Source organism: Columba livia, chromosome 1 (assembly GCF_036013475.1).
Source record: "Columba livia isolate bColLiv1 breed racing homer chromosome 1, bColLiv1.pat.W.v2, whole genome shotgun sequence".
NCBI lineage: Eukaryota > Metazoa > Chordata > Aves > Columbiformes > Columbidae > Columba > Columba livia.
The window spans coordinates 108,665,321-108,688,545 of record NC_088602.1 but is presented as its reverse complement, the minus strand read 5'-3'; the positions used below and the strand labels follow the sequence as shown (position 1 = coordinate 108,688,545).

General features: G+C 44.8%; 1 protein-coding gene across 1 annotated transcript in view; it reads left to right on the top strand.

Annotated features, from left to right (window-relative positions):
- Positions 1-9,501: 9,501 nt before the first annotated feature.
- RAI2 (retinoic acid induced 2) overlaps positions 9,502-23,225 on the top strand; it is a 48,033-nt gene continuing 34,309 nt past the window's right edge. Inside the window, exon 1 of the mRNA XM_065072221.1 lies at positions 9,502-9,680. The gene's annotated coding sequence lies outside the window, so the exon portion shown is untranslated. The remainder of the gene's footprint in view (positions 9,681-23,225) is intronic.

Below are 23,225 nucleotides of genomic sequence, written 5' to 3'. Positions count from 1 at the left end.
GCACCTCTGTGTTCCTGTTTGCTACAGTATGATTAGTTGAAGGCAGGCAAGCTGAAAACAAGTTCAAATAAGACAGAATTATTTCAGGTGGCCTCAGTATTCTCTATTTCATTTACGTGCATTCATTTCTTTTGTTTATGGAATTATTTACTTACTTTTTAATGCACTTTGGGGCATTTGGTGTTGTGTACCACATAAGAGAAAAAAGGTTTTGTGACTATAATCATGACAGCCCAACGTCAGTGCCAGAGGCTGAAAGAGATCTAGCTTGCCTTCTTAACTGAAGATGAAATAAATCTAACTAGGTATTTCTCCATGTGTTTAGCTCCCCTCTTCTACACCAAGACTGTGGAGGACCGAGGAATCATATGCTCTCCTAAAGCACGCAGAAAATGTTTATTTGCTGCTTTACAAGGCCTGAACCAAAGCCTACTGGACTCTTTCCAGTCCATTGAATTTTTTTTTTTTTTAATTAAAGATGAGAGAATGTTTTTGGCAAATAACAAGTTTGTCAAAAAAAATGTAGTTTTGAGGAAGCAACTTGCAGAATTGAATCCAACTTGGTAAACAAATTTAGCTGGGAAAGAAATAGAAAACATTCATAAGAACATAACCAAGACTTTCCACGTTTTTCTTTGGAAATGTTATATTTGTTCCACGTGTAACACTATTTAAAAGCTACAAAAAGGGGTCTAGGCTGGTTAGACCCTGTAGAAAAATCTCTCTTTTTTCTTTGGTTTTCCAGACTCACCACTGAACAGATGTGTCCTATGTGAGTTTCTTTATTCCATCACATCTTCTCTGTTCATATCACTTTGCTTGCTTCTTGCTGCCTGCCTTCATCATTTCCAGTGCTCCTGCCCGGCACGGATTCAGCTGAGCAGATTCTAAATTACTAATCTCTAAATTAATTGCAAGAAAAAGATGCCTCCATTTGCTGGCAGCAACCTCTTACATTACAGCTTGTGCAAAATATAGCAAAGAAAACATACTCTAAAGTAGACTAGAGGTAAAATCTGTAACCTTTGTGAGATTTACACTGGGCCAAGGTATTATTTCCTCCTCACTATGTATAGGGAACAGTGAAGAGCCCAAATGGACTAGTCTCTCACCCATAAGAGAACCTTCAAAGTGGAATCCATCAACCCTTCAATGTTGCTGCCAGCTAAACCCATAGGATAGTATCCCAAGCCTCTGTCAGGCAGAATTCCCTCCGATCAAAGCGAATCAAATCAGTGAAGATGGTGTTCTTCATTGCTGTGTTGGCGTGTTGCTGATCCTGGAGGATGGGCGAAGAATATTGCAGCCTGAGATCAGCATCAGACCCCAAGTTCTTGGTTTTCCTGGACATCCCCTTTCTGAGATCCCCAGTGCAGCACCCAGGTGAGCTTTGCAGGTGGCTGGATGCGTTTCAGGGCAAGAGTACAGCTTTGCAGGTGGGAAGGCTGGCATGAAGACTGGCATCCTTCTCCCAGTCCAGATGTCGCACTCCTGGCAAGATCTATTGGCGATGCCCGCTCGCCGCTCCAATGCCACGTGAAAGATGGGAGCACCAGCACAGCTCCCCACAGGGAGGGTTGGCTTGTGCCGCAAACCAGGAGCAAGCTCTGGAGCTGGCTGCAGTGCTGGTTTTGATTGACTCCAGCTGCCTGTTTGCTCTCAGCGAGGTTGGTTCTGGAAGGCCTGTCCGTTTGACCTGTCTGCCTCCTTCCTGACGCTGAGCTTCTTCTCTGCTGCCTCATTTCCTCCCTGTGAGTCTAATAGAGGCAGTCTGAAATTTCTCTGCCGTTGGGCTTTCAAGTGACTTTCCATCTATTTGATCTATCATTTAAACTTAATACAAGGACTTCCTTTCAGAAAAAAAAATACCGAGGAACAGAGCATTCCTTTCCTTTTATGATGTTGTCTGATTTTTAGCAACTATGTCCAGATACTTGTCTGACAGCTATAAATCAGGAACTCAATCAAGTGCCCATAACAAACATGTACAGGAGTTTCCCTGGGACATTGCTCTCTCTTTCTTTCCTTTTTTTTCTTCCACACAGTAGGAGCAACTGGCATAATAGTGGGTATTGGAAATAAAATCTTGAGACGTGGAAGGGCCATCATTAATGCTGACAAAAGCAGCTTTTGAGGCTAAGCCAAGATCAAATAAGTGTAACTGGTAGGAGAACCTGTAGTGTTTATGAACAGCTTATGAATGTGAGGTTCAAGTTATCACTTTTTTGAATCAATTAACTTTTCTGGTACTCTGTATGGATGAGCCTAAGCTGAGGGTTTACCTTTGATTTAAGTGGAGGTACCTTTGTCCTGAATTATGAATTATCTCTCCTTGGGTGAAGCAAGAAGCATCCCCTAATTTACTTCCAAACTCTTTAACTCTGATCATCACTGTCCTTTCCCTCCCTTCTTTCATAGCTCTCCCACACCCAGACTTCCCCAATGAAAGCACCAGCTTCACCCCAGAAGGACAGGGGAACAGTTCTTTTCCTGTGAGAACACAAGAGGAAAGAGCTGGACTGCTCTTTTCAAAAGGGGATTTGTCATGAGATCCCTGCCTCCACAGCCAAAATGGGCACTGACCACAAGGACCCTACCTTCACCTTCATCCATGGAAGAATTTAATTAATCTTTCCATATTGGCAGGCAAACAACATTTCCTGAAGAGAAAAATAGATGTTAATTTCCAGGGGTAATTAACAGTCACTGAATGAGACAAAAGGGCTTTCATCAAAATTACCAATCAGCTCAAATTTGAAGAGATTCTCTCCTCCTCATTGCTTCTTCATCTCATTCAGCCAGTCCTGCTGAATTACTGCCTAATAGAGTCTCAGACATATTCATATCCTGTCAAACTCCCATCCTCCCAAGGAAACGTCCCTTTCAAATGGTAATACAGAGGGCGTATGATGTGCACTCGTTGCTATTTCGGATTTAACAGCTGGCTGCGTTGCACCAAGGGTAGCTGGGGAAACTTAAATCAGGGATGTGTGCGTGCATGTGTGTGCACACGTGTGTGTAAACATCCACTCTTTTGCAAATGATACCTTTTGTCTTAAATAACACTCTCGTTATAACTCTTTGCAAGCCAATTCTCTTTTTAGACCACCACAGCTGCTGAGGAGAAAGCGTTGGAGTTTCACAGCAACCAAGAGCACGGTCTCACCCCAGGACTAAGCTGTGCAAATCCTTTCTCAAACAAGTTCCTGCTCGGCAGATGACCCAGGCCATCATCAGTACTGGGGTGCTGGTGGCCCTTTTCAAGACCTAAGGGTTTAAGAAAGGCTCTTTTCAGGCTATCCTCACCTTGGTCAAGTGCAGGGTAACTCCAGGGGATTACTCATTATTGCATGACTTCAAATGCTCTCAGCACAGCTCAGCACACACACATCAGGATGCCTAGGGGGAGGGACGAATGGTCTCAGGGCTGGTCTCCACAGAGCGGCATAAGGACAGAAAGTAGGAGTCCTCCCCAGTTAGTATAATATAGAGGGTTCCATCCTGCTTTGTTAAATATTTTGGTCCTGAACCAAAGACCCATGGTGTTTGCAGGGACATTTCCACTAACTCCAGGTGGATCTGGCCCTGTAATATGGAAATGTTGGGTGAGCCCATGGTGACAACTGACAAGGAGAATTTCTAGTGAAACCTTTTTGTGTGCTGCACCAGGGCACTTCTGGAGACAGCGCTAGATGGGCACAGAGCATGACCTTTGTTAACAATATATACTATATGAAAGCTAATAATTCTGGCTAAAGCATATTCAAAATAGGATGCTTGAAGCAAAACTAATGCATTATTCACTGCTTGTTGGAAATACAAGAGCATAGAGATAGACATCTAAGCCTTGGGCCTTTTCTGAGATGTACTGTGCATGGGTTCAATGTGCTTATGGCAGCACAGTGACTCTCACTGCTGTACATTTTTCATTACTAATAGTATTTAAAATCTTGCCCAGTGATGAAATTAAACAAAAAATGTGTGTATATTTAACTTTGTTTGCTAGTCATGTACAGTGATAAGAGATGTTTTTAATGTTGTATTAATTTCCTTGGTGTAAAATATGCCCTTCTTCCACCTTTATATTAAATCAGACAAGTATTTGGTGGAGGTAACAGGGTAAAATAGTGCAAAAATTGCCGATTTCTCAGTAGGTAGCTGAAAACAATTCTGAACAGAGCACCAACAGGATCAACTCTGACATAACATGCAGGCCCTACTAATGTCATGCTTCTCAAAAAAGAAAGATTATAAAAGACGGAGAAAAACATATTCTTTTATATACTCATGATACAGAAATAAAAATCTTTATGAAGCACTTCGACAGCCATCCTGAGAGTAGCATTATAGAAAAATCGGTTTGGGATTCACCTAATTGCATGTAGGCAGCCTGCAATATAGACACCTGCCTCTGAACTAATCACTCTGGTCTTTTTGTGGTCAACAGAGAAACACAGACACTGGGGGGGAGTGATTTATCTCTTCCTAAAGTAGATGTCTAAGAAAGGTCAAATGAATTGCATCCTAAAAGTGCCTATTTCTCTCCGCTGACCATAAAGGTTGAATAGTGACTAGCTCAGATGTAAATTAATACACTGTAGACATGTGGGTTGTTGGGGAGGTGGGCGATGCTGAAGTGCAGCCCTGTGCCCCTGTCTGCCACAATGGAAAGGTCTGTAGAATAAAGACAAAAAACACCAGGTTTTCATCAGATCAGAGATTTTTTCGTTCAAGGTGTTTTGCTGCACATCGTCTGAAATTGTTTTGTATGCTCAGACCTGTCCCAAAATATCATGCCAGACAGATAAACTTATTTTGCGGGTGCTGCTGCAAAGAATCTCAGGCAGTTCCAGTAAGCAAGCCTGATTTACAGTGCTGGTGAAGCCTTCTTGGAGCCAGAAGCAGCTTGACTGGATCCCAGTCACCGTTTTACAAGGTATGCAAAATGGTTTTGTGGCCAGCTTTTGATGCTAGCTGATCTTTAAGTGGGACTGCCAACTGGCTTCAGTAGCACATCTTTTTTATGGTAAATTTTCTTTAAGATCTCTTGTGGGGCTGACATGGGACCCACTTTCTGCTGGAAGATAGATTGAACAGTAAAAACCCAACATATTCATATGCATTACCATTATCCAAAATTCTCACTTCTCATTAGCTTCCCTGCGGCTTGTCCTTTTTAAAAAGCCACATGGAAATGTACCTAACTTACCTGTGGTTTGCTCTTCTCAATAACTGCTTTCAGGATGACCAAATTACAGTATGATTTCTAATGAGTGCTCCTACATTTCATTGAAAAGATAAACAATTGTGAGAATAGCATTACCTTAAGTCACTGTGCTTGATTTGAATATACTTGAGCTTATATTTTTCAGGTTTGATCTCAGAAACATTGTCCAAAAGCCAGCACTTGAAGTTCAGACGACCTCAGCAAAGGCAATTTTTAAATATAAAAGAAGGGCCAAAATATATTCGTATCTGTTAGCATGTGCTCTTATTAAGAGTAATTTTAAAAATACAACTAGATCAGGCTGACAATCATTGCATCAAAAATCAGTGGGTACTATGTTCACATTACAAGCAACAAAGCTGAGCTAGGTGATTTATGATAATATCACTAAAACCTCTTGATACATTTAGCAAGTGGTAATGGTAAAGGTTATAATTCCTCTGAGGGACAATAGTGATGAAATAAACCACGAGGGTCAAGTGGATTATGACCTCGTGAAAACTCAAATAATGGAGACAGAGCTTTATAAACTTCCTTATAATAGATAATGCCTTAAACAATTTTAAAGCTGCTTAGTACTCAATTCAGACTTGCCACGGGCTTCCTACTGCCTATATGTTATCAGAAGAAAAACTGAAAATTACTTCTGTCACTATAAATCTTGCACCTGCTCAGAACCCCCATTTTAGGTGCAACAAGCACTCTTGCCATGCTCTAAGAGTTTACAACAGATAGTGTGTGTGTTCACCCATCTGTAAGTTCTCCCCACCCTGCCTTTGTAGTGTGGGTGCTTATGTAGAATTTGTGATTGCAATTTAAAGCTTGCAATGTGTCCTGGATTGCTATGCTAATAATCACACCTGGCAGCACTAATTTTGCTACTGTACAGTATTGTCACAGGATCAAAGTGTTCCTACAAGATCAAGTAGCAGGGCAAGATGAATGATACTGCCAACTACTTTACATGCTTCACAAAAGGAAAGAGTTACAGCCCATTGGGATGCTTATCAGTGCCAGCAATACATAAAGTTAATGCAAATCCCCTCTATATGCTTACCTTAGCCACCCGAGTGTAGAGGAAATCTTATGTGGGAGTTCAGAAGTGCCACATGCCTGAATTCGTGTAGACATTCAGGTGGAGGTGGAACAGCCTCACGGGCACATGGTGACTATCCTGAGCTACCTGAACATGTTTTCTCACATGAACACTGTGAAAACAGTATACAGAATCAGACCCATAAAAGATGATGCCCATGTGTCACTTGACTAAGTTTGGGCTACTTCATTTTCATTCTTGCTGCAGTTTGCCTCCTGCGTGTCAACCCACCTCACCAGAGCAAGTTTTTCTTCTGGCATTGTACCAAGATACAAACTATTGAACTGGTAAATTCTGGAGAATCTACATGGATAAAGCAGCCATGCTGAGGCATACCTGTATGGCTTTATAAACCAATGCACAGAAAAAATTCCTCCGTCAGAAACACAGAGAAGTGTTTGAGGCTATGTTACCTCAACTTCAAAGACATGGAGGAAGAGGAGAGACAAGAAGATGACACAGTGTTCACCCACTTGTGTAACAGCAGTGATGATGGCAGGCCTGGGAGAGCATCAGTCTGAGATGCGAATGGAGCGATCAGCTGCCATTGACAGAGGGATTTTTGATTGATTTTAAATTAAGGTCACTGTCCCCAGGCCACAGCTAGATTTGATTATTTCTGTCACATTGTAGAAGGGTGAGATAAACTTGTTTGCAACCAGTGACTCTCACTCTTCAGTGTCTCGGTGCATAATGATGTTTTTTCCAGTGGGCTTTGATGCTTCCAGCTTTCATGACGTGTTACACGTTGGTACAGCATTGCCACTGTCCCACTGAAACGAGTAGACGCCTCCTTTGAGAACTGAATTTCGAATTACAGGCTTACACTATTAAGAGCTTATGACATCAGCACCAATGTCATCCTCTCTAATCCTTCCCAAGAGCGTGAAACAACAGGCTCATAATTCCATACCTGTACATATTCCACTCCACGTGTGCTGTCACACAGTCCACACATGCTTTAATGGATATGTTTGACAACATCTTTTCCAGTTCTTGATGGAAAGGTGGTAACATAATCCAAGCACTCATGTAACAGCTGGCAGTCCTAAACCACTAACCTCTCCATTTTTCCAAACCAGAAACTTTTTCCACTCTCAAATACGACGGTTTAAAACCAGTTTTGCTATTGCGCATTTGAGTGACCATCTCCTCACATTCCTGACCACTGTCCCAAGCAGCCCACTTGGTTGACAGCATTTCCAGCCGCCTCTCTGCTTGCTTACAAGACCCCTCCACCTTACTGTGTTGATACCTTTCAGAAGGCCACTCATCCCTTTCAGTACTCAGTTCTATGAAATACACGTTAGGAAAGCTGTGGGCAGCACAAAATTAATCCAGACATGACATTAAATCAGAGAGGTGTATTCACTGCTGGCAGGTAAATGGTGGCTACCAATGAACACCTAGGAGAGAGTAGAAGAGCAGCGCAAGCCCTGCCTTGGGCCGTTTGTGGTGGAGGGACCTTTCTGAGACAGCTGTCATTTGGTTGCCCTCTGTGGATTTTTTTCTTGTAAGTTCATCCATTCTCATCTCAGAACAACATCAGCTGCCCACTGTCAGGTGGCAAGGGGCTCTGCAGTTGTGTTTGCGTGAAGAATCACATCTGTATGGTCAGGCAAACGATCCGCCACTACCTTAATTTAATGGCCTCTGCTTCTTATGCTGGAAGTCAGGGCCAGCAGCCCCTGCTCACCCTTTCCACACCACTCGAGAGCTGAGAAACCTCTGTCACATCTCCCCTCAGGTGCCGCTTGCTGGGCTGCATGTACTTAACTGGAAAGCCATTTCAAACCACAGATCATCACTGCTAGTCTCCTCCAAAACTTTTCCAGCTCTGCCATGACCATTTTGAGATTATGAGACCAGAGCTCCAGCAGTATTCAAGGCACAGATGCACCACGGATTTATAGACAGGTGTAAAATTTGTTTTCCTCTCCATTGCTCTCCTAACAGATCCTGACATTTGACTCCCTCATCCCTGGGCTCTCAGCCTGGGGAAAATGATGGCCAAAACCTTTCCATGATGATGGACAAGAAAGAAATGATTGACTGCAACTGCATGGTTGTACTGTTTGGGAAAAACAAACCAAAACAAAGCAAAACGAAACAAAAACAAAAACAAAACAAAACAAAAAGAAAACAAAAAATCCAGCTCAGAATAACAGTAGTGGATGTTAAACCCCGAGATGATACAAAATTCACTCTCAGGCAGCTTGACCTAAATTCCTATGGGCGAAGAGGAAGCCACATATTTGGAGCATTTGAAAGAAAACTAGACAAATGCCCATAAATTATCCTATGGGGGACATTCCTACTCTCTCTTGGAAGATGGATTAGGCAGATGACCTACTAAGTATTTTTTTTTTTCCTTCTTTCACTAATTCCTACGATGTCATGAGTGTGCGTGTTTTACCCTTTCTTAAATCATAATCTGTTTGATCCAGCACCAGTCAAAGGTTTTGAAACACCCATTAAACCGCAAGAGGAAATCTCAAGCGGTTTGCTAATATCAACAGAAATCCAGATGGAATTACAATCATCTTCTATGTACATTTGAGGGCATATTATGTAATACTAGCCACGGATTTAGTTTAATGCACCACCACCTTCCAATAAGCTGCTGCCGACATTAATAGCGATTTGAAACCTCTGAAAAACTCTTTTGGCCTTCGACAGAATAATTTTAAAGCTCAGAGTCTGTGGGCAAGGGGCTTGGGATATTCGGAGTTTTATGGGAAAATGGGAAGTCTTATGGGAAAATGGGGACAAGGGAGATCAAGGGTGGGAAAGACAGGGAAAAAGATTTAGAGAGAGGAGAAAGGGTCGGGGGATTTAAAAAAAAAAAAAGAAAAGAAAGAAAAGGAAATTAGAAACGTGGTCAATCTGAGACAGCGGCAGAGGAGATAAGGTCGAGACTTCGAGCAAGGAGCAGGGAGCAAAAAAAATTCATGAGATGCATGAGACTATTAAAAAGGATGACGACGCTGCCCGCTGCAGCATCCTCTCTGGCCTTGGGGTTGTTCCCGAAAAGGCCGGGGCTGCTACCTGGTCCATACCCCACGCAACACTCGCCGGTGCACCACCTCCACCCCGCCCCCACGGAGCCTCCGGCTCCGTGGGGGCGGGGGGGGGCCGCGCCGGCGGTGGGGGAGGAGCCAGCGGTGGTGGGCGGGGGCCAGGGTGGTCCAGCCCCGCCCCCCCGTCGCCCCGCCCGGCGCGGGGGGGAGCGGGACGCGGTACCGGGCAGGGCAGGGCGGCGCGTCCCCGGCGGCAGCGGCCGGGGTTGACAGAGGCGGGTGGCTGCCGCGGTCCCCATGGAGCCCAGCTAGGGGACTGCCGCACCCTCCACCGGAGGTAGGTGCCGCCGAGCGGCTGCGCACCCACAGCCCCCGGGCGGGCGGAGCGGTGACAGGTTGGCCGGCGCGGCGGCGTTTTGCGGGAATCTCCCCTCCTTTCCCCCCCACCCCACTCCTTCCTTCCCACCCGCGACCGGGTTCTGCGGTACCGTGGGGAGGGCGGCGGCGCTTCCGCGGTTCCCCGCTTCGGCCCGTGACTATTGTTTCTGGTGGCGCCGAGCGGGCGTAGCGAGACCCCGGCGACGGCGGCGGCTTTGTGCGGGTTGTCCCGGCAGTGGGGCTGCGGCGGTGGTGGGGGGCGCGCAGAGGACCGAGGCGGGGAGAGGGACGGGGCAAGACCGTGACCACACGGGCAGAAACAGCCTCCCCCGCCCCGCCCCCCCCATCTTCTTCCTCGTCCTCCTCCTCTGCTGCTGCCTGCGCAACTTCTCCAAAATCACGCCCGTGGGTGCGCGGGGAGGAGCGGCGTGTGCCGAGCCGAGGCATCGCCCCCCACCCCCCCCCCCATCCCTGCGCGGCTCGTGGGTGCTGCCCCACGGGGAAGCAAAACACGGCGGGTCACAGCGGCTTTAAGCACCCGGGGCCGCGTTCTAGAAGTGTATTAAAAATGTAGGGTGCGTTTCAAGATGGGCGGTAGCGGGGACGATTTGGGGTCCCTCTCGTAGCCGGTCACAAGCGAGGAGGAGGAGAGAGGATTTACCCTTCCGAAGTTGAGGCAGAAAATTCCTCCCGCTGTCGCCCGGCGAAGGGAGCCAGGAGAATGAAGTGTCACCTGCATCCCCCTTAATGGCTTTTTCTGGATGAGGCTGTCGCGGGGCGTGGGTCTGCGTTCCGGGCGTGCGTGGCAATGGGTGCCTCGGTGAAGTGTCGTGCCAGAGAAGTTCTGCATCCCTGCAGAGAGATGCTGCAGGGTGCGAGTGCCCTGTGCAGCAGTTGCAGGGCAGTTGTTTGCCTTGCCTCATTTTTATTTTTTTTTTAGAGACTGGTTTGGCTTTGATTGTTGATGTTAGTTTTCTTGCACGCCATTCTCCATCAGAAGTCTTTTTAAAAAGATAATGCTTAAAATTCAGGATTCAAAATATAGATAGTCTGGTGGGGATGTATTGTTAAAGAGGAAAGAGTATTTGGTTGTCCATTAATTCTTCAGGTGTTTTCCGTTTAAACTTGATGAGGAAATATTTTTTCTAAGTAACCTTTCATGTCATTTTTCACTAGCAAATTGGCTTAGTATTTAAAGTAAAGATTTCATCACAAACATGGTACTGATTGGAGTGTTTCAGGCACAACTCTACTATAGGATGGAAAATCAGCACACTTCCATTATTTTTAATATGTAAATTTGGAAAAGCCTTTCCTTCCTTTTCATGACTGTGAGTGGCCCTGGTTAGTCAGATGTAGCTCCAGTGACTAGTCCAGGGGGCTGCTGGTAGCCTGCACGTTTTCCTGCACAGCTCTGTTAGAGCAGCCTGATCAATTAATGCTCCCTCACTATTTTGTCCTTGGCATCTATAATGAATTTTGTAGCATTTCTGTGATAAGCTCCAGTGGGACTCTTGTGGAGATGCTGAAATCTCTTTCATCTTAAGAGATAACTGAAGCCCTATTTTGAGAGTGGATACCTGCTTGGATCAGCTCAAGAGTGATGCTGTGTTTCTGTCTATACATTCAATTTTGGAGGTGCTCCAGTAGCCAGAGCTGTCCAAGTCAGACTGGGAATCACCTCAGTGATGGATTTTGCAGGGTCCTGATGTCTTCCTACCAAAAATGCAAGTGATAAGCTTTTGCAACGCGTGTGGATGGCGTTGCAAGTGTGGGCTGGAGGACGGAGCTAGTCATGTAGCGGGCATGATGTGTGCGATGAGCAGGTCATGCTGAACACGCCACAACTTTGGGAAGCTGATGTTTGCTGTGCAGAGCCTGCAGCGGTGTGAATTACAGGGAAAAAATGCATTTGCATGTAACAAAGGCAGCTGGCTCATCTCCTGCATGAGGAACTAATTTTTTTTATATTTTTTTTTTAGAAAATAAAAATCTGGCTCCCGTTTCTGCCTCTGCCACAAATTGCCGGTGTAGCTTTGGGCAAATCATTTAATGTTTCCGTGCCACTACTCTCCTCCTCTTTTGCCCCTGACCCACCAAGGGCTTGCCTATACTTTGCTGTCAGTTCAGACCCTCACTCACACCCTTAACCTTCCCCACCTGCCTTGCGCAAATCAGCCTGAATCCCACCATAGGTGGTACCTCACCACTGCGAGGGGCTGCGGGTTGACGCTCAAATGCTGCTGCCTGAGCCAATAATACAGACATAGCAGGCTCTCACCACGATTCATCGGTCTCTAATCCTCTATCCCTTTTCTAATCCAGTCATTCTCTGCCGCTAATCAAATCGCCCGGCATCGCTCAAGCGGTGCTTGGCTGTACGCTCGCCCTCGTGTCGGCCGGCTGGCGTCAGGGCAGGGAAGTGGTGGCAGCAAAGACAAGCTCAGTATTGCCCGGGACAGAGACCGCCTGTCACTTGAGGTTTGTGGCACGAGAGAGAGAGAAAGCTCGGCGTGATTTAGAAATACAAATCATAGCTAGAGGGTAAATCGCAACAACATCACAGGAAAATGGCCAGAAAATGGCACCTCGGGCGTTCCTGCGCAGCCAGCTGTGTGCACGTCGGGAGGGAACGGAGGTGGAAGGGTACAGCTCCCTCGGCGTAACAACAGCATTCTTATTTTAGCATGGAAGACAGCCAAAGATAAGGAGTGGTTGTCATCCGGCTGCTTGGAGGATTGAAAAAAAAGAAAAAAGAAAAGAAAACCTGTGTGGAAATAGAAATATTTTGATGTAGGTACTAACGGGGGGGAAAAAAAAAAAGGCAGATAACCTTGCAAGTGATGGACTAGCCACATAAAGCTGGCAGTACAAGATTTTTCCCATAAAATCCAGAATGGTCCTAATTAAGCCCAGACCCTGTTAAATGACACATGGCTTTATTTATTTCAGATGTTTCTAGGTCCTAGAGATGGGGCCAAATGTGAAGAGTTTGATGTGGCAGATAGTTTAACCCCAATTACTTCTACATAAATCACATGATTGTTACAGGAGCTGAGTACCTCTGATGGGTGTCCCAGAGCTACAGATTAAAAATATCTATATATTAAAAAACAAACAAACAAACAAACCCCCCCAAAAACAAAACAAGATAGGAAAAATCTGTGGCAGTGCAGGCAAGGGTTTAGGGGAGAGGGGTGGCCATCCTCTCTGTGGGCAGGAGGATGGGGATGCAGGAGCCGTGGCGGCACAGTGTGCCCACCGGTCTGTGTGCACAGGCGGCTGAAATGGTGGCTTTGTAGAGCGGGCAGCTGGAGAAAGGGAAGCAAAATGGGAGCCGACAAATATTCTCGTTGTGAAACTGGGATGGATGAATGATTTATGGGGGTTCTTGACTTTTTTTTTTTAATATTATATTTTGAGCGGAAGGGATCGGTTGGCAGTACGTTGTTCTAGCCGCGAATGGCTTTGTTTTGAGATCAGGCTGTGCTGGGTTACACTTCCAGAAACAGCATCTATAGAAAAACAGTACAGTAAAACACTTTGCAGCGTTGCTTGGGTTTCATAGGCTGTCTTCAGGAAGAAGTCGTTTTCTTTTTTTTTTTTTTTTTTCCAAAGCCCTAAGCCTAAACTCTCCCAGCAGACTCTAGATTTTGAAAAGGCAGTAGCTGTATGAGAGGTCTTAGGCTCCAGAGGATCATTATTAACCTGTCTTGGTTCTCCTCGGGAATTTCTGTCCCTGGGTTTGCAATATTGCCCTTCCCAGGGCACTGAGCAGCTCTGTAAACAGGCCACTCTGTGGAGGAGCTGCTCTGCTGGGTGATTTGATGTTCCTTCTTAGTTCTGGCTTTCCTTTTTTCTTATGTATAGATATATATATCTATATAGATATACAGATATTTTTTTTCCCCCAACAGGTCTATTCATGCTGTACTTTAACATGCAGAGCTGTGGTGGGCGTGAGTCTGTGGGGTCATGTCTGTGGAATTTTGCCAGTCTCATGGGCGGCCCAGTGTCCTGGGGGACCCCCGTGGCAGCTGCCACTCCACACTCAGGTGCTGGTTTTGGGTGCAAGTGACTGGATTCCTCTGAGCTGGAGCTCTGTCCAGTACCCTTTTAGTTTTGCTAGTTGATAGGGTATGTAGTTGTTTGGAAACGCTTCTTTGTGGTGTCAGATGTGGGACTAAATATTCTCAAGAATTAACCAAAGAGCCTGTGACAGGTTTCCTGTCCCCTTCAGCCTCCTCAATAAAAAAAATGTCCTTCAGCTTAGTGGCTTCGAGGTCCCTGTATTGCTTGCGTTACCCTTAAAGCAGGTAGAGAGCAGCAGCCACGGTAGGCAGAAGGAAGGTGGCTGCTATTGGCTTGAAGAGCAAGCTGGACTTGGGTTTGGGTTCCCCACCATCTCTCCCATGGCAGGCACAAAGATCTCAGAACAAGCCCCAGGACTGACCACATCTATAAACGTCTTATCTTGTTATCTTTGAGCCAGAGATTGGGGTTGAGCTCTGACAGACAAGAGAAGTGAAGGAAGTTTGCTGTGACACCTCACTGAGCTTCACTGGGGCTGCTGAGGGCAGTCACCCCCCTGAACAGCCCAGCCTGTAGCTCCAAATTCAGTTGGTCGAGCCAGTTCAGAGGAGCAATATCTCCTCCAGCATCTGCATGTGTTTCAACCTTTAAATTATTTATTTGCTTTAATTGTGGCATGGAAACAAAGACCTGGAAGAAGTGCAGTGGCCACTGGGAGGTCCAAGAGGACAACGGCTCCGGCAGACAGCAAGTTCCTCATGGCAAAGCCAGGTTATTTGGAGGAGTGCAGGTCTTGCATTCGAGTGAAAAATAATTCATTAATGGCCAGAGAATAATCACTTTACTCCGAAAAGCCTCTCCAGCTGCATTGCACCAACTGTTCTTTTTCAGCCTCTGAATCCTTAATGACAGTAGCAGCTAATTTCTTTTTCTGTGTTTTTCTAGCTGCAGTGTCCTATTTTCTCTGAGTTTATTGAGAAAATAATAGAAGTAATTACAGAGCTACTTGTCACCTTTCAGAGAAGAAAACTCCTTGGTTGAAGGGCCAAGTTAGTTACTTGGTGACCGACTCAGACAATAGAAACTTTTTGTAGCTCATCAGTTATTCATCTCTGCTTAGTGAATCAACTAATTAGCTAGAGGAGTGTTACTTTTAGTCCATGAATATCAGAACATGGTGAATAACACCAGTCACAAACAGTACGACAATGGCACATGTGCATTCTGTTGAAGGCAAGCAAAAATGCAAAAATATGGGATCAGGAATGGCAAAGTGAGATACGTATATTAATTTATTTTTTTTAATTAGTTGTCTTTGAAAACTTATGTGACAATTCTGCACAGAAAGATCCTTGTCTTAAAAGAGTAATTAGATGGTTCTTTGGTTAAAGATAAGACATGAAAGAGCATTGAACTACATGATGCAGAAGGGCAATGAGGAGAATGGAAGACGTGGAAAACTAAAGCGAAATGTGAAGTATTTTTGTGTGTGTATGATATGCACCTTTCTGGTTATATCCTTGCTGTAGAGCTGGATCCACACAAGGCCATTGCAAAGCAAAGAGGAAGGGCAATGTGTTGGGTTTTAGCCAGGATTTTCCTCACTGAGCAGTCAGGCTTCACCATCAGAATAATAGATATCCTTGTCCCTTGGCCTTGGTGATGGGGCTGGGGATCAGGGGGCAGCTCTCAGCCAGAGGGCTCTCTGCCCCACAGAAAGGTGGGGGAAGAAGGCTGCTGCCTGGTGCTGCCTCAGGCCTTGCAGTCCAGGCTGTGGGATGCCTGGCCTGGGGGAGAGTTTTCCCCAAGCTCTGTGGTTCAGAGGGCTCCACCCAGAAAATTAGTGGAGACATGAGTCTGTAGCTCCAGAGGGTCTCCTGGTTTGACAGCAAAGGGTCCCCTTGGCACAGAATACTGGAGAAAGCATGTAGTGTGTAGGTATAAATAATTATATATATATATATATATATATATATATACATGTATATACAGAGACAGGCACATGCAGGCATGCTTGTACAAATGTATCCTAGAAGAAGGAGGGCACAGAAAGCCTTCTTGTAGCTGTGACTTGCTCTTCATTCATCTCTGGATGGAATTACCTCTCACCATTTCGCTACAGGAGGACCTATGTATAGTTAGGATGGATTCACAAGGCTTCTGTGATGGAAGAAGCTGGGCTCTGCGTTGCCACTCTTCTGCGTTGTACATGCAGGATACGTGAAAGGGTGGTGTTCTGTGGTGGGACTGGTGGTGCCAAGCTCAGTGTGTCACCTCTCCCCCCACCATTCTATCTAAACAGGTGTTTGGCCACACTCCCAGTTGTACTGGAACCAAAGTAATGTTGGTAGGTGGAAGCAAGCAGTTGCAAGGACTTATATTTCCCGACTCATTGAAGGAATGCATCTGCCTTTGGTTTGGGTGTGCCATTCAGGTCCTTGTGTGGTGGGGGTTTTTTTCTGCTTTTATTTTTGTGTGTGTGTGTTTTGTTGTCGTTTTGAGGGAGTTTGTTTGTTGTGATGCTCAGGTAGTAGCTTTTTCATATGTGTTTAGCCATGAAACCCTCACTTGTCTTTTAGGACACATCCTGGCTGTCACCATAGCTTTTTCTCTTCTAAAGGAGGTTATTCAATTGACGGGCCTAGGCCTGGATGCCATCAGATACTACAGAGAAGAAAGTGAAAGCAACGTATGGCTGTGTGCCATGGATCCCCACGTTCACAGCATGTAACTGCAGAGCTGTGCAGTGACCATCCCACAGAACCACAGGATGGTTGGGGTTGGAAGGGACCTCTGGAGATCATCTAGTTAAAGCTACCTCCTAAAGCAGGTTCACCAGAGCAGATCACACAAGAATGCGTCCAGGTGGGTTTTGAATGTCTCCAGAGAAGAAGACTCCACACTATCTCTGGGCAGCCTGTTCCAGTGCTCTGTTGCCCTCGAAGTAAAGAAGTTTCTCCTCATATTCAGATGGAACCTCCTGTGCTTCAGTCTGTGCATGTTGCCCCTCATCCTGTCATTGGGCACCACTGAAAGGAGTCTGGTCCCATCCTCTTGACACCCACTCTTTAGATATTTATAAGCATTGATGAGATCCCCTCTCAGCCTTCTCTTCTCCAGGCTGAACAGACCCAGCTCTCTCAGTTTCTCTTCATAGGAAAGGTGCTCCAGCCCCCTAATCATCTTCGTAGCCTGCTGCTGGACTCCCTCCAGTAATTGCTTGTCCTTAAACTGGGGAGCCCAGAATTGGACACAGTACTTCAGATTTGGCCTCACCAGAGCAGAGTAGAGGAGGAGGATAAACTCCCTCAACCTGGTGGTCACACTTTTCCCAATGCACCACAGTATACCGTTGGCTTTCTTGGCCACAAGGGCACATTGCTGGCTCATGGTCAACCTGTTGTCAACCAGGACTCCCAGGTCCCTCTCCGCAATGCAGCTTTCCAGCAGGTGATCCCCTAACCTGTACTGCTGCCTGGGATTATTCCTCCCCAGATGTAAGACCCTACACTTGCCCTTGTTGAATTTCATCAGGTTCTTCCCTGCCCAGTCCTCCATCCTGTCCAGGTCTTGCTGAATGACAGCACAGCCTTCTGGTCTATCAGCCTTTCCTCCCAGTTTCATGTCATCAGCAAACTTGCTGAGGGTGCACTCAGTCTCTTCATCCAGATCATTGGTGAACAGGTTGAACAAAACTGGACTTAGTACTGACTCCTGGGGAACCTCACTAACTACAGGCCTCCAAACAGGCTCTGCACCATTGATCACAACCCTCTGAGCTCTGCCAGCCAGCCAGTTCATGATCCCTTTCACCATGCATTCATCCAGCCCGCACTTCCTGAGCTTGTCTGTGAGGAGGTTGTGAGAGATGGTGTCAAAAGCCTTGCTGAAGTCAAGGTAGACAATGTCCACTGCTCTTCCCTTGTCTATCCAGCCAGTCATATCAGCATAGAGGGCTATCACATTGGTCCCCCAGAGTACAGCCTCCACTTGAAACGGTTAAGTCAAAAGAAGAGGTGGACACCATTGATCGTGAACAGGCTCCAGACATCTTAGATTTGCTTTGGTTATTGCAGAGGCTGGTGAACACTCTCACTTCTCATTTGGCTTCTAGTGGGACTGAAGAGCTCTTTCCTTTGAAGCATAAAGGCCCAAATATTTTGGGACCTGCTGCTTCTGAAACAAGTTTCATTGAGAAGAGGTGCCACTGCATTTCCAAGGAGCTGAAGTTCTCAAGCTAGCAACCTTTTATTTTTAAAAAGGAAGTAGGTGTTTTTATTAGAGTTTCCTGTTTTGAACTCTTTGGTTAAAGGGTATGAAGTGGTCGGAGGTGAGAGAGTTACCATTTAGGTCAAGGTTGTCTTTTTGTATTTTCATTTGTGTACATAGTGCACAGATATGAATTATTTTCATATTTATATTATGTTTTTATTTGTGTAATTTTTTCCAGTTTTATTTAAGGCTGCTACTTGAAGGAAGACTGAATAAGGTTTCCTGTCAGGAATGGTTTAGATATATCTGGTCCTGCCTGGGGCAGAGGAATGGGTTGGGTGACTTCTCAAGGTCCTTTTCAAGACCTTTTCTGTGGTTTTAGGCAGTTACCCAGCAAAAGAAATTTGTAGTAGGTTGTGCTGGTTATGCTGATAGGGTTTTGCTATAGCATTTATCGTGGATATTTGTTTGAAAAGGAAATAATAGCTAATTGTGGCATAGTTACTGGTGGTGCTTTGGACAAGCATTTCTTAAAATTAAAGAGGAAAACAACTGATGTTACATTTTTAGACTAGCATCGTGATATGGCTATGATTAATTTTTCCAGGAGCTTTTTGTTTTTTATATCTGCATAAGTGTATTAACATTTTAAAAGGTCAAAGGTAAGCTCTAAAATGGATGCCAAATTAAGATGGATGGGAGGAAAATGACATTTACTTCTTGTTACTGCACATTGTTTGAATTTGACCAAAGGCAAAACCAAAACAAAGAACAACCCCGCCCCTTACACACATATGAATGCATGCATGTGTGCATGCACAGACAGCCGTGTTCCCACCACCTGCCTTCACTGCACACCTGGTCCAGGAAAACCTTATTCATCTAGGCAAATCATCATCCTAACAAAATCAGTAGTCCGATGTCTTCATTTCCAGACAGCTTAAGTATCCCTTTGCAAAACATCTCATTTAACTAGTGTGAGTGGACTCTGTAAATAAAAGTAGCTAAAATATTTATATTAGGAAAATATGTCTAATGGGAACCATAACCACGTTATCATTTCCTGCCCTTGCTGGGTTTGAGATGATGACTTCATCACGGAAGGGACTGTACCCTCATCCCTGTTCATGCGGTTCCTGGCACATCAAGTCCTTCTGAAAACAGAAGATAAAATGTGGTGGGAACGATGCTTTGCTTGTAGTGGGAAGGGTGGCTAGTCCCAGATGAAAGCAAGGCTTTAGCAGAGCTGCTCTGTGAACATACCAGTGTACAACAACTTTGGTTTTGGAGAAAGCAGCAACGCTCGAGAGAAGGACTGAATCTGATTTATGTCCATAGTTTCCACTCTTCCCCTGAAGCAACAATGGGGAACTAGGCCAGCGATGTACCCCATGCCTCGGGAACCACAGCCACTGTTTCCTTTGAGGGACCCGGAGCCTGTCTTTGTGGATGTTGTTTCACAAGACAGATTCACTCCCATCGCTTTATGACACTTACTAATCCAAGTTTTGTTAGGAAAAAAATGGGATAAAAAAAAAAATTCTTCAAGTTCTCCTTCCCAGTGGTGTTTGGTGGTTCATCAGAGACGATTCAGGATGCCTCCTGCATCAGCCTCCGGCTGCCCTAGACCCCTGCTGCACCACAAAGCACATCCTGACCTCAGGCAGACCACAGAGGCTGTGCTGGGGTCCATTCTGACTTTTTGTTATTTTTTTAATAGACAATTGTAAATTGTTACAGCTGTAGAAGATCCAAGCTGGTCACTTCATCCAGACCTGGGAGCTCAGTACAGTTCCTCAGGTCTGTGGACAGTTTTAGCCTCTTCCTTGAGGCATGCATGCACCTCCTTCCCACCCGAAACTCAACTGAAGTGTTCCCTGAAGCCCAGGAGAAGGAAGACATTTTGGTGCAGGCAGCTGAACCCTCTCTCACAGGGACAGAGGCAGCCCTGCCTCTGAGAGAGGAGGGAGCATCTTGTGGTGCCTGGGGTACTGGCATCACGTTTCCCCTGAGGCTTGACCAACCCTGTTCTTCTGCAGCCTGATCACTCTGGATTTGGTCTTTTTTTTTCTTGTTTTTAACGTTTTCACTAACTTTCCTGAGATGAGAACTGTCTCTTCCCAAAACCAGGAGCCAAATACCGACCACATCGCCTATCAGTTCAAAATAGCATGGGTGTAAGAGGGGTGCAGCTTCAGCCTGGTATGATGATAACCAAGCAAAGGTAATGCTGCTGTTCCCATAGCTGTGCCTCTGCAGCATGCTTGGGCAGGCAAATGCCAGCCCTACGCCACAGGGGAGAGCTGTAAGATCCCCCTCAAGCTCCCAGGACTGTGGGCTGCCCAAAATACAGCCCCACAGTGGCTTTCTCAAGGGAGAAAGCTGCTGTGCTCAACCCCTGCCCTCTGCAAGGGCCCAAGATGTGCCCAAGGTTAGAATAAGGGGATGGTCAAATCCTTCCCTCCTTCCACTCAAAAGCAGCAAGCTCTCCCAAGCATCCCTTTCTGGGTGCGGAAAATGTGTGCCTGACAAAAAAAAAAGAAAAAAAAGGGGGGGAGAAGGGAAAAATGTCAAATGCTTTGTTCCAATGTGAAAATGTATTTTTCATTTCAAACTGAATGGGTTCTTTCAAGGCTTCACTGCCCTCCAAGTGGAACAAACAAAACAGTTTTATTTTTTCATTTTACCAAAAGAGAAAAAATCAGTTCTTAAATTGCTCAGCCCAAACATTTCTTTTTAATTTTTTTCCCCCCCTCAGCTTGGCCACCATAGCAAACAATTTCATTATTTGCATAGCTCTAATTGCAGTGATTAAACAAACACAGCAAATGCTGACCCTTCACAGAGCCTCAGTTGCAACCCCACAGCCAACTCGGTCTGTATTTTGTCAGTGAAAAGGGAGATTGGAGCGGCTTTGTGCAGGAGTGAAAAGAAATTATTGACTTCTTTTTTATTTATTTTTTTTTAAAAATGATATGCTGTCAGTTTAGAGCAAGAATCATTTTACCTGTTCTCTTGCTGGCAAGCTGAGAGGTATCACCAAAATTGTGAACCTGGTGCAGTTTCAGAAGCATTTCGATTTTGAATGTCTTATTCATGTGTTATTTTTAAGTTGCAATCTCTGATGCTGTTACTAGAATCACGTGTAGGGGTTGATATTCTGTTAGTGATACCAATAGTAACATAAAGGACTGGGAAACAAACATCTACATTTTTATTTTTTTGTTGTGAAGATGACAGGTACCCAAAGACAGGGTTAAGGAAGATTTCGTCTGGCTGCAGTTCCATCAAATAGGAACAAATAATTTTTTGGACATTTTTTAATGACATTTATTTATAGCAGGTAGCACACAGGCGGCTGCTATTTCTCAGCGTGCTGGAAGAATGTTCTCCAGATGGTGCTTACTGTTTATGCTTTTATTCACTTCGCTTGAACACAGCAGCACTCTACACAAAACATGGAAAATTGGAAAATAAAAACAATTATGTTTTTACAAAGTGCCATGTGATTTGCTGAAATGTCTTAGCTGACTGATGAGTGATGCTTGGAGGCAGCGTGGGGGATCGCGCCTGTCAAAGAAACCCTGTGCCCGAGTCCCAACATGGGTGACAGGAATCAGCCCAGTTTGAGAGGGACTCGCCCTTCCCTCCTCAAAAACTGGGTTTCAGTAGGACTGCTAATCCTGCCCTCCTGTCTGTGCCTCTTCTGCCTCCCCTTTCCCCCGCAGAGGTTTGAGTACATGTAGAAAAGGGATTATAATGGCAATATTTTTGTCGGGTTTTCTATGGCTGTGCTGTCCCAAGGTGGGAGAGACACGAGACAAAGCATTTTGTAGGCCTCGCCTGTGCCATCGCCTTCCTTCGACTTCTAATCGCAGTGAAAAATGAAGTATTAGGGCCTTTGGCTGGTCCAGCTGAAAGCGATAGCAAAAGTCAAGACTGGTATCCAAAGGGACTGGCATGTTCCACGATTTCTGATCGTTACAGTGGTGGAAATAACGTATCCAAGTGGTGGGCACACTACTGTAGGCTTTTGTTAGGCAGCTTCTGAAGGACAACTCACACAAAATATTTCAAGCTCTAAATAAAAGACTGTAAACTAAAGAACTTTTTTCAATAACAATACTTGGGAAAATTTTGAAATTAATTCTTTCAATTTAATTTTTTAAAAAGGCAATTATCAAAATGGATACCAACAAGCGGGAAATAAACTATTTTTAATTTTTGAAATATATTTATTATATATACATACACATATCTATTAAAAAAAAAAAATCTGGCTCCTACTAAAAAAAAAAAAAAAAAGAGAAAACAAAAAACCCACAGCACTTGAGGACAATTTTTCAAATAGCAAAAACCGTATCAAGTTTAAACTTTCAAATGGAACACGATAATTATTTCTTTGTAAACCCAAGCCTTCAGATTCCTTTAAAATCTAGTTTAAAGCCAACAATACTTGTAGTGAAATTAAATTTCAAGAAATTAATGTATAAACAGTTGTTCAACCAGTTTGGGGGATTTCTTCACTAAATGGGCAGCGCTGCACAGTGCTTCAGTTTCTCTCCCTTGCCCATGACCCAAGAGACAGCCCCTTTTCCAAGCAGAATTCTTGCTACATCAGCTCCATGCTGTTTATCTCTCGTTGCTCCCTTGGCAGTTATTATTTCTTAATGTGTTAATTGTAGTTCCTGGACCCTTGTGTGTGAGCGTGTGTAATGTTCACGGTAATGATGCCGACACGTTCTCTAGTTCCTGGAATTGCAGAGAGAAAACCTTACATACAATCTGGGCACAGAGCATCCAGTAAGAGAAACCAATTACAAGAATTCAAATAGCATAAAAAGAATAAAGTGCATAACTGGAGAGAGTAGACACTGGGTTGAGGTGGGTTTTTTTTTTTGCATATTCATTTATGATTCCTTCTATCGCTCTTGCTTTGTGTGATATATATATATTTTAATTAAATCTTGAATTATGTCACTTGCTTTCCACCTTTTAGCAGTATTTCACAGTAAATTCATTCCTAATAGCAAGTAGTCAGGGGTAAGGAATGGCTTTGCTGAATGATGAGGACTGTTAATTATTAAAAAGAAACCTATGGATTTAAAACAAATTAGACCTCATTAAGCCTAGGTCTGTTTCCACACAGACTAGCTGACATGAAAAAGCCCATCTACAAGCACGGAAAATTGCACTTTTCAGCTGACGTCCCCAGCAGAGATGCGCCTGGGCTGGCATGGGCTGCATTCACTCTTCTGGT